This window comes from Pyxicephalus adspersus, chromosome Z (assembly GCF_032062135.1).
Source record: "Pyxicephalus adspersus chromosome Z, UCB_Pads_2.0, whole genome shotgun sequence".
Classification (NCBI taxonomy): domain Eukaryota; kingdom Metazoa; phylum Chordata; class Amphibia; order Anura; family Pyxicephalidae; genus Pyxicephalus; species Pyxicephalus adspersus.
The window spans coordinates 49530814-49543568 of NC_092871.1; the positions used below are offsets into that span (position 1 = coordinate 49530814).

Consider the following 12755-nt stretch of genomic DNA (forward strand, 5'->3'; position numbering starts at 1 on the left):
CTGCGGGAGAAGCTTCAGTCAGAGGAGAAGAATCGCTTTGCGCTGCCACGACTGTCCCCTGCTGCCGGCCCGCACACCTAACTACACCCCACTGAGGTCAGAAATACAGCCGGACCCAACATTTGGGGCAGGAGGAACGCTTGGCACCCCTGGAGGGGAGAAGGACACCCTACTGAGGGCAGAAGAACAACCTGTCACTGTGTGAGGACGGGGAAAGCCTGACAAGAAGGGAACCGAACTCCCCACTGGGGGCAGAAGGAGAGCTTGACACCCCACTGAGGACAAGAAGAAACTCTTAACTCCCCACTGGGGGCAATAGAAAAGTTTGACACTCCACTGAGAGAAACAGAAACTCTATCTCCCTTCCAAGGGCAAGAAGGAAAATCTGACACCCCATTGGGGCAGGAGGAAAATCTGACACCCCTTTGGGGCAGGAGGAAAGACTGAAACTCTGCTGAGGCCAGAGAAGAACTGGACACCTTACTGGGGGCAGGAGGGGACACTGACACCTTACTGGGGCAGTAAACCAGTCTAACACCCCAATGAGGGCAACCCACTAAGATTTATTTAAGCTGGGGGATAGACTTTGGGGATTGCACCCTTTATCTTAGTTGAACCCCCAAAGGCTCTGAAAGACATTAAATAGCTGCAGCATTCCAGGAGCTCAGTGCAAGCAGCACTGCAACCCAAAAACTTTCTGCATGCTACTAAGCACCCCAAAAGCTGACTGTAAGGTCTGCAGCGATCTCCATGGCCCATTGAATTGGAACTGCATACCTAAATCCTTTTTTACACTTTAAGTACCCCTGAAAGAGTATATAGGTTTATAGCATTGAAAACTGCACTCCAAGAGATAACTGTAGGGAGTTGAAAGCACCTCAGACACTGACCAAAAATAAGTATTATAAGTAATAAGTATTCACAATAGCTGAACGCAAATAGCATGTTAGTCCAGAAGTAGACAGTAAAGCAGCACTCGGGAAGCTTTTTTGCAATCCAGACAGCACTGCAACAGCTGATGGTAAACAGGTCAGTGCAATCTGCTGTGCACCCCACAAGCTTCCTGTAAGGAGAAGGGATCCTCAAGAGAAGACTGGACGGTACATATTCACTGCTGGCTTTGCCATACAGCAAGGCACGTACCACAGCACCCCACAGTCTCTCAAGGTACTACTCACAAAATCTGCCGAAATACAGAGTTTTACCCCAAAAGCAGAACAGGTCTCTTGAATTTTTCTGGTTGCCCAAAATTTCTCTCTGTACAGAAGATTCCTAGCAGTTTAATAACATTGTATTACTACAAAATATCACTTCACACCACTGCAGTTTTGATTTCAGGACCCCAAATGGGATATTACACCTGGTCCCTACTATAATCAGAACTGTCTGCCAGCCTACTTACTGTATATAATATAAAATTTTCTAATATCAGGAAGGATCTAACATCCTAATCAGGAAGGTTATCCTGCACCCTACTAATTTATTATATTAGTACTGACCAATATCAGGACATAACCTGTCGTCTTCCATATACCTGGCCTCTTGCAGGATGCACTGAGCATCCCAAATGTGATCTCTTTCTAGTCTTGGCTGAGTTAGACTACAGAAACCTGTTCTATTGCCTCTTTAAAGAGGCCAAACTTACAGAATAGGGGTCAGTTTCATCCTTGCTCTACATTGGATTTGGACTGGCCGAAGAAACCTCATGCTCCATAAGCAGGACCTCACCTAACCAAAAGAAGACTTCCACTTTTTAAAGGTGAGGAATTGTCACGTTTACGTCTGCAGAAGCAGTCACAGGGTTGGAGTGCTCCTTAGCTTGTATTATTTTGTGAGCCTATTAATATCTTATATTTCTTTGCCGAAATTCTTCATGTTTGTATTTTTGAGCATCATAGAAAATTGGTGCCTCGACATTTTTGGTACCCAATTTTTGGTAGTTGCAGAACAGATGGGATTATCATCAACAAAATCCAGGTAGTGTGAGAGTTAAAAAAAGCAATAATATTTAATGAGAGGAACATACCTTTTCCACATTATTTAAAGTAAAGCTGGATTATCACTATGGTCAATTAAGGAGCAAAACTTTCTGAGATTTTGGAGAACAATGTTTACACTTTGCTTTGTGCAAGAAAATAAAAGTTGGTTATAAAGCAGTTGACAGATGTCTAATAACTAGTGACAGAGCAGATATGGCCACTAATTTGTCAGTGTAATTGTCCATTATTTTTTGATCCTTTTAGGAATTGCTTGTTTTTCAATGCCCTGCTCAATGTAGAACAGGTTTGGACTATATAGGATTAGTCCCATAGGAATTTGTTAGTCTGTTAGCAAACAAGCATTTATAGGGAATCGGTTTACATATTTGTAATGAAAAAAATCACACAGTTAGAAGATATATTTTATTTCCATTTTGGCACCCTTTATTTGATTAGCATCTGACATTTCTAGCTCTAAAATATGCCCCACAGGCTATTAAACGTGCACACAACTCTTCTGTGCAAATATAGTGAAATTTCTTAAAAAAATTCAACCTAACCAACTGACTCTTGACTTTTTTCTGTTCCAAGGTCATCTTCCTGTTCAACACATTTCACAGCATTTACCCTTCTGTTGGGAGAGGTATCAAATACATTACAAAAAATTACACACAATAAAATTTTGGGTCAGCAATATATATAACGTGCTCTCAAAGTGATCATCATAATCAGTTTGTCTTTGGTATTCGTATAGTGTTCACCAGTGTTCAGTAATTTTGTTCTTGCTTCTCAGTCTGTTGCCATTGTTTTTCAGCAAACCTTGTGCTGCACTAACTTCAAGTGTTATTTCGGCACTTTGTCTCTTTTTAATTAAAAAAACAAAAAATCAAAGTAATATGAAATAACCTTTTTTTTATTTATTATCCAATGGTATCGCTGTACTGTGTATTGCTCAATCACCATGGATGTAATCCAGTTTATACGCTACAAAACAGTGATATGTGCATGTGTGGATGGTTGATATTTATGCATCCAATGGGGTTGTTTAATATTTGGACTGGGTTGAAGTGTCCTTCAAGCTTCCTCTTGTCATCTACAAGAAAATGGTTGTGTTTACTTGCTGGAACGGGCAGCTGGTTGGAAGATTTGGTGTTGGAGTTTATTTATAACCCCAAACGGGTTAGATCTACAAGCTGTAGCTGGGTCATGCTGGAATTTGCAGTTCATCAGCAGCAGTTGGTGGTTCATCTGTTGCAGGTTTTGTTGCCAGTGAATTTCCATTTCATTATTTGGGGTGACTGTGCAAATACATTTCACAAGCAGCCTCTGTGATAGGGATTGTCACTTCTCGATGGATTATGTGTTGGTTGAGAGTGAGAACTGAGGTTGATTTAGGTCAACGTAGTGCCCATTTTTGTTCTTTCTGTGAGTTTTGTCTTAACTGTGTGTGTTGAATAATTTTTTTTTTCTTGTAATAAACAAGGCATGACGATGGAGCATATACCCTTGTGTCAGCCAGGGAGCTCTGCTAAATAATAAAGGGCTGACAGGAAAACTAAATGCAGAGTTTGGTCATCATATTAAATACAGTAAGAGGAATTCAAGTTCAGTGTTTAATGTATCTATATCAAATGTAGAGTAACAGAATCTGTAAATATGTATTTATTTCATTCCAGTGTGTTCCACTGCCTTTTACAGATTTTACTATCTCACTGTTCTCATCCATTCTTAAAGCAGAAAACAGTCTGTGCACCAGAGGAGTTTACACTCTAATCTCCCCCCTGGAGGAACACACTCATATTGTAATACATTTATGTAGCTCCAAACTATTCTGCAATATTATTATGATTAATATTATTACTCTTACAGTCTAATCTCCCCACTGGAGGATTATATATTATATTATGATATTATAATACATTTATGTAGCTCCAACATATTTTACAGTGCAGTATGGAGAACACCAAGGGTTCCATTTATAAAGAATTAAATCTGACATTTACTAAAACATTCACTGGTGGAGAATCTTCTAGGTCCATGTGTTTTCAAGGGAAGTTATTGATTCTCCATTAGGGAATGGTTCAGTGAATACCAGATTCACTGCTTTATAAATAGAGCCCTAAGTCATTCACATTGGTCACTACACCAAAGAATTGTCACTACACCAAAGAACTGTAATGTTCCTAGCAAAGTCACTCACTATTACCTTTTTTGTAGCTTTGATATATTGCCTAGTTCTGTACAAGAACACTAAGCCTGCAGCAGAGGGATTTAACGCTCATGTGTCCTTAGCACAGTCACACACTAATTCTAACATTCAGTGCTGTACAGAAAGCCTTTCACACCATTCCCTTCCTCAAAGGTGCTTACACTCCAATGTCCTCACTTCAGTCGCATGCTGTTATTATTATACAACCATACATTTGCACTCAGATAGGTCTGATTGGGTCAAGGCTGTTTACAATATTTATGAAAGTTTGTTAATTATTAATAATAATTGTAGAATATTTTTTTTTTTTTGAAAACCTTATATATTTATTTGTTTAAATATACTGATATGCAAATTATAGTTTTTTCATGACTTTTCTTCCCCACCCCCCACTCCTAGTCTCGCCTACTTCCCAAGGATTTACCAGGGTATCCTGACCACGCACAGTGCCCCTGCAGGATGTAGCATCCAATGGCTGCCGTAACATTGGTGTAACCACTGGCCGTGCACAGTGTAGCTAACTACAGCATAGAAAAGAAGCAGCGCATGCAGGGATTGCATTTCTTTATAATAAAATAACAAAAAGCTAACCTTGTTTTCTGTTAAAATGTAGGTGTGGTAGGATTTGTTGCTTTTTGCTAATGTTCCAATGAAATGCATCCATAATGTGATGCATCTGTGACTCATTTTCCTATTTTTTGAGGGGTCAAGGTGGAGTTTGTCCCATTAAAAAAAATGTTGCTATTTTATTGGGCTGTGCAGACATCATGGAGCAGTGAGTTCATTAAGTCTTATATCAAGTAGAGAAAGGTCTGATCATAATTAATGCCAAAGGTCAGAGAACTCTGACATAAAACGCATCATTGAGATTATTTACATCCTTTCTGCATTAATTATTCCCCATTCAGGAATCAGATAGTGAGTGGAGGGTTAGGGTTACATGTTAGTCTTTGACCTGACAGGTAGATGGCTCTGATGTCCTCCTTTAATCAATTTCACAGGCAATTGGTAACTCCTTCCAGTTTGAAGAACTACTGTTCTTCATTAAATTTTTTAGAATGGTCTATTCAGGAGGTTAAGCAATGCAGTGCTTTGTAAGAATGGATACTTCCAGCAGGAGCACATGTCATATACAAGCCATTTGATGTCATAAAGCTTCAGTTCAGTTACAAACATAAATAAGCCAGTTACACAAACGTAACCAGAATTTTTGTTTAGAGCCCAAACCCTGCCCCATTTTGCCCATTACTGTTGATCAGTAAGCATGCTCTCACATGAAGGCACCATCTTCCAAGGTAATGTTGGTATCTGCATTATAGTATGCAATGAGTTTTAGAAAAGGTCTAAAAGATATCTGAAAGCTGCTACTGGCAATTTAGGAGCTTCCTATAAATTTTGCAGGCAGTTTACCTTCTTAAGGTCCTGTGTGCACTCTGTTCACAATATTCTGCCTGCCTGTTGTCTCTAATGTTTGTTCTGTCTGCACCCAGCTGCTTTGCAGGATTAGTCATTATGAGACTCTGAAAATGCGGCCAATGTCTTCTATGGGTACAGAATTGACTCTTTTTAGAGCCCACTGATGCCTCACCTACACACACTGGTACATGAGAGATAGATAGCATGGCACATAAATTAATTTACATAAAGCTGTAGTCCATCCAAAAATTACTGAAAAGTCTGCTCAGTCTGGGAAGTATGAATTTCACAAAGACAGATTAGGATGTTTGTGCAGTAGCAGTATATTTATGTCAAACCTGTCCAGGGGCAATTATGTAAAGAAATCCCTTGTAGTTCCCCCATGTAGTTCAGCAGTAATAGTTTAAGCTGTTTACATGGAGTTTAAACTTAAAGATATGAGGTTTAAAGCAGAGTCCCATCCTATACAAGTGCTTTGTGTCGAACCTAGGTGTCTCATTCAGCATAAAACTTCAAAAACAATTCCAATCAAAAAGTGAAACCAATCCAGCAAACGCCTAAGCTATTTTTAGGGTATTTAGTTTTTACCATACCATATTTCTGCTGTAACATGAGTTACAAGAACATCTCTCCTGTGATATGCATGGGTCACCTTCCTGGGATACTCACTCCTTCCCTACTATTTTCTTACTGAATTACGCATCACGTTCAAACACACAAGGTAAATATTTCTAATACAGTACTTTAAGAGATCAGACTTTATGTATATTAGAGACTCAGACTTTATGTATATTAGAGATAGCAAGGTCCATACAGTAGCCCTGTTTGGGGATTCTTCTGCATTACAAACAGGGGTTCTAAAAACAGCAGATTACTGACAGAATGGATTGGGGTGCAAAGATACTCTACAATAATGCCTGAATAAAAAATTCAAGTAAGTAAACTGGACAGTGTTTTCTCTAGTGCCATGAAATGCAGTAGGAAAAATGTTTTATTCAACATAGTGAAATCCATGGTCTTTACCTTGTAGTTCTGCTGTTCATGCCATATGTCATAATTGATTTATGATGTTCTCATTTTTTAACTCCCAAGCACAAGTTGTCTGTGGGTGGCCACACCTCTGTGTTTGGCAAGTCTAAAACATGTTTTTTTGTCTTATTTGTATAGATAAATAGTATGTTAATATACAGTCAAAGTAGGATTCACTATCTAATGAGGGTCATTTCTACTGTACTTAGGTGACACCCATGGCAGCATATAACTGAGACACGGGCGTGGACAGCTATAGTCCTTGACTTAAAAAATAAGGTGCGTGGGGCATCCACAAAGGTCAGGCTTTTAAGCGGATGCGTACTTAATTAAGTTGTAGAGTTTCAAAAAAGAAATTACAGTAAACTTGCAATCTAATATAATTTGGCTAATTACCTCTGTAAACTTTCTGTAATCATCATCTTTCAAGGTTAAGCAGAGTTTCTTTTTCGCTTGCAGCTTATTCAACCCCTAACTTGATTCTTTTAATAATTTTAAAAAAGGTAGTCAGGTCTGACAGGATAAAGTTTTTAAGTAATCATTTAATATTAGTTTGCCCCCTGTCCTTGTGTTTACATTTTTTCCACATACTTGCACACATCCATGGTCTAGTAAAACACATTTGCCATATGTTATTAGATCAGACCAATGCTGATTACCATAACGTCTCACTGGTATATTTCTCATTCAATAGAAGTAGATCTGTATCAGTTTTTGAACATCTCATACAAACTGGATTGAGGAGGCTAGTTTTCAAGGTTGTTGGCAACAATAACAAATCATAAGAAATTCCTCTGTGTTGGCCCGGCAGAAAGAAGATGTATTTCAGCAGGATTGTGAGATGTAGAGATCTCAGAGTATGGGGCATATCACAGATGTACCCTAATAAGCAATAGGCAGGGGATCAGAATCTGATTAACTGCAAGCTCTGAACAATGTTGTCACCTTCCTTATTTTTTTCTTATAGCAAAGCAGCAGAGATCGGGGTATAATGTAAATAATGCCCTAATGAATATCAATATATATATATATATATATATATATATGTGTAAAAGCTTTGCTTTTTATGAAGCAACACAGGAAGGAAGCTTTGAGTTTTCATAAAGCCAATTACTTTAGCTGTCTGGACTTTGGAAAAATCATGCAGCTAAAAACATTCAGAAGGTGAAATAACAGCCTGCTACAACAGCCTTTGTTCTTTGGAAGCTGCATAAAATGAACCCCTGCTGATGCCCAGCTGAAACTAGCTATTGGGAAGCATGGTTGTAATATTCCTCTAATCGAACACTGGTTTGCAGCTGGATGGCACACTTCTCTCCCAGAAATGGGGGTGAGGAGACTCATTACCATCAAGGAGGGTAAAATGCAGCTTGGTGCAATCTGCAGATTCACACCACAGAAAGTGAGAAGACACAAGTCTCAATGTTATTATGCTTTTGTGCTCTGTTTGTTGCATTACTGCTGAGCCAGGAGAGCATAAAATTAAAGGAGAAATAATGTTGGCATGTAACAAAAAAAAAAACATTTTATTTATGTTACTTTCATTTTAGGCTTAGTCTACACCAGGCAATGGTAAAGGCCCAATAGGGATGTTTTTCCGGCCCTTTGGGTGTGGCTCTGGCTGGTGCCACCCCGAGCAGGGTCAGGAAAAGAAGCCCACTGGGAAGGGCACATCCGTAAAAGCCGCAGAACGCGTACCCTGGATCTGAGCCTGCGATGGGAGAGTGGGTGGGGTTATGCCATCATGACGTCACGTTCAGTGGCGACATGATGGCATAACCCCGCACACTTTCCCATCAGCCCGGCCCCTCTGTGAATTTTTTTTTCATATTGTGGCTCCTGAGTCAAAAAGTTTGCCCACCCCTGGTCTAAACGACCGTTTCCCCCAGCGTTTAACCTGAGGTTAAAGCTGGAAAACACCCAAAGACACGGAACAACGTGGGTAAACACTTCTATTGATTTTAGTGGGACGTTTTCCTGCGTTTATAAGCACTTAAAACACAAATGTGTTAAAAACACGAAAAAATGCGGCATAGACCCTGTTACACATTGCTGGAGGCTTGTAACGCCTGAACCCCAATCTCAGCAATATGTAACAGGGTAGATTTTTTTTTGATAGTTCTTTATGTTCTGGCGATGGCCTAACAAGATTCTTGAGAAATTAGGGTTCAGGTGCTGGAAGCTTCCAGCAATGTGTAACATGGAAGATTTTTTGGATGGCCCGAGTTCTTTCTGTTCTGACGAAGCCCTAAAGATTAAATTTTAGGGGGTGTTAGCCACACGTGTCCTCCACTTGTACCTCTAATTTTGTTCAACTGTACCCCCCTTTCCTGAGAAATTGGGGTTCAGGTGCTAGAAGCCTCCACCAATGTGTAACAGGGTAGATTTTTTTTGATAGGCAGAGTTCTTTATGTTCTGGCGATGGCCTAACAAGATTCCTGAGAAATTAGGGTTCAGGTGCTGGAAGCTTTCAACAATGTGTAACATGGAAGATTTTTTTGATGGCCAGAGTTCTTTCTGTTCTGACGAAGCCTTAAAGATTACATTTTAGGGGGTGTTAGCCACACGTGTCCTCCATTTGTACCTTAAATTTTGTTCAACTGCAACCCCTTTTCCTGAGAAATTGGGGTTCAGGTGCTAGAAGCCTCCACCAATGTGTAACAGGGTAGATTTTTTTGATGGGCAGAGTTTTTTTATGTTCTGACGCTGGCCTAATTATAACATTTTAGGGGGTGTTAGGCACAAGTGTCCCCCACTTGTACCTCTAATTTTGTTCACCTGTTCCACTTGTTCCTGAGAAATTGGGGTTCAGGTGTAAGATTAAAGCAACATAGAACTTCTTGGCAAGAGGAGCAGACACATCTGCAGATGCAACCCACAAGCTCTTGGCTGGACCAAAACCTTATAAAAGAGCAGGAAATAAAAGGGGTATTTCAATGACAAATGTAATATATGTTCTGATTGTACAATTGGCATTCATTGACCAAACATTATTACATCAAACAAATTTAGATAATAAAGATCCATGCCCAACTAGACATTTAGGGTGCATTTGACCTTGTAAACTATACAAAGGAAATTCTAAATCAGGGGTGCCAACACTGTTTTGGCTTGGGAGCTACCTTTAAAATGACCAAGTCAAAATGATCTACCAACAATAAAAAGTTGGCAATAATAACTCTGCGCGGTAGAGTTTATTTTGAAAGGCCGGGCTCCGTAATCTACTAGCGTTGCCTTTGCAATCTACCGGTAGATCGTGATCCACCTGTTGGGCACCCCTGTTCTATATAATCTAGCTACTTAGCAAGGATCACCATGGCTAATACCTACAGGATGATAATAACATACGCCTCTTTCCCGAGACGTTTCACCTTTTGGCTTTCTCAGGGGTAAAATTGAGGGTGTTTATTTAAAAGCCTGGGACATGTAAGTTTTTACATCCCTTGTGTATGAACACTGGAATTAATTATTTATTTACTAGTGATTCTAATTGGATTTATTCTGTGATACCCCTTTAGGTAATCTGCACCCTATTTTTTTCTTTTGTTGGATCCTCTACATAATTCAGACCTCAGTTCTCAAGTAAGTCGTATATATGCATTTTCAATTCTATCCAAAAAACCATTTCACACATTTATATAATAATATTCTGACATAGATATGCACAAAACTAATCACACTTATGCCATATATGCAAGACCATGCACATTATAATTCATGAAAGCACTACCATAAATTAATCCACTCTTAGAATGATCTCACCTATATTGAATGTACCTAAATATGCTGCAATTGTATAAGTTTGATTTTTGAAATTATAATTGTCTCTATATCTGTACTCAATCACGCAGAACATAGACATCTTCAATATTACCCCTGAGGAAGCCAAAAGGGGAAATGCGTTGGGCAAAAAGGCGTATAATGGTATTGTCCGGTTTATTGGCTATAGTGTGATCTGTACTAAGTAACCAGATATTATAGAATTTCCTTTGTATAGTTTACAAGGTCAGATGCACCTGAATGTCTAATCGGCAATGGACTTTTATTATCTAAATTTGTTTGATGTAATGATGTTTGTTCTATGGTCAATGTATGCTAATTGGACAATAAAAACATAAATTACATTTAACATTTAAACACCCCTCTTATATCTTGTTCTTTTTTATTCTGTTACTACTCAATCACATGTGAGTGGGGTGTGGCAAACCTTATATAAGACTGAGAGTGGAGTCCATACCGTTCATTTTTTTCTCTTTATACTGGACTAAACTCTTTCCAGTCATTCAGGTACATAAGCTTCTTGCAACAAATTTTGGGTCTAATGAAACGTGGAACAAACTTCAGGGGAGGCACCCTGCAATGAATAGTCTTCGTAGGGAGCCATATTTTGACCACAGGTCAGAAAAGAGGTGCCTTAATGCAACGCCAATCAGCAAACTTTCTGTAAAGAGAAGCTGACTGATTTAGGTGCTTTGAGACCAAATACGGTTGAAGCCTCTCTGCAGGGCAATGAGTGTGGGTACTTCGTTGGAGCAAGGTATGTTAGACAGAAGGCGCGGATATTTGCCTTGAAAAGACAATGAAGAGTGGAGACTTCTTGGTGCTGGTGCAGACATGATTTGTGTGGGCAAACGCTGCCCAAGGTAGCAGAGCCACCCAGTGATCATGGTGGGCCAATACCAGGGCTCAAAGATATTGCTCCAAAAACTGATTGACTCTTTCCGACTGCCCATCCGTTTGCGGGTGATAAGCCAAAGAGAATTCTGCAGAGATGTCCAGGGATTTGCAGAAACCTTTCCAGAAACATGAAATAAATTGCAACCCACGATCTGACATGAGTAGGCATACCGTGCAGTTGAAAAATTTCCTGAATAATGATTGGCACCAGTGCTGCTGCCGATGGTAAAGTCGGGAGAGGCACCAAATGGGCCATTTTAGAATAACCGTACATCCATCAGAAGGTAGAAAATCAAGGATAAAATCCATTGTTAGATGACACCAAGGTTCTGTGGGAATTGGTAGTGGAAGAAGTGGGTCTGCTGGGGCACAGGTGGCAGACTTTGAGTGCAGACAGCACAGACCTTGACATAGTCTGTCACATCCTTATGAAGATTGAGCTACCAGTACTGTCAGGAGAGAAATGTATGTGTATGCCCAGGAGACCAGAAAGTTTGGAATCGTGCCTACATAAGATTTTGGTATGGAGTTGAGGAGGCACCAAGAATTTACCAGGAGGGATAGCGGATTCCTGGATAGAGGTCAAGGATAGGAAGCGGGCTAGAGGGATAATTTACTTTGGCTCAGAAGCAGTCTTGGAATCTTGTCGATCAAAGGAATGAGAAAGAGTGCCTGCTCAGGAGTTAGCAGAACTACGTTTAAAAGTAATGACAAAATCAAACAGAAAAGAAAAAAAGAGCAACGGGGCTGCCGAGGATTGAGGTGACGAGCAGACTGTAGGTACTGGAGGTTCTTACGGTCAGTAAAAATAATGACCTGGTGAGGTGAATCTTCCAAGAGATATCACTATCCTTCCAGATCAAGCTTGGTGGCTAGGAGCTCCCTCTCTCCAATGGAGTAATTCTTTTGGGTTGGGAAGAACTTCATTGAAAAGAACATCTACCTCGAGTGAGGGTTTGGAAGAAAATAGCTTCTACTCCAACAGAGGAGGCATCAACCTCAATTTAAAAAGGCTTATAATATCCAATATCCAATATCTGGCTGTAATGGGAGCTACCAGCATGGAGTAATTTCGAATGAATTGCCGGTAGTAGTTAGTAACCTCCAAGAAACGCTGAGTAGCCTTAAGGCCGCAGGGAAGTGGCCAGTTAGAAAGAGCTGCAACCTTTTCATGATTCATGGAGAGATCTACTTTGAAAACAATGCAGCCCAGAAAGGGCACCTAAATAATTTCAAACAAGCACTTCTTAGCCATTACAAAGAATCCATTGTCTCAGATCCATTGTAAGACCAAACAGACATGCTGTCTGAGTGGCTAAGTCAGGGAGGAAAATCAGGATGTCATCCAAGTAATCTATAAAACAGATGTATAGCAGGTCAGAAATTATCTTGTTGACAAAGTGTGGAAGGCAACCCAAGCATTACAGAGACTGAAATGCATCCCT

At 39.9% G+C, this 12755-nt stretch overlaps 1 protein-coding gene across 1 annotated transcript in view; it reads left to right on the forward strand.

Moving 5' to 3' along the window:
* Positions 1-12755, forward strand: part of FAM163B (family with sequence similarity 163 member B) — a 121051-nt gene continuing 108296 nt past the window's right edge. The window contains exon 1 of the mRNA XM_072430013.1: positions 1-1759. The gene's annotated coding sequence lies outside the window, so the exon portion shown is untranslated. The remainder of the gene's footprint in view (positions 1760-12755) is intronic.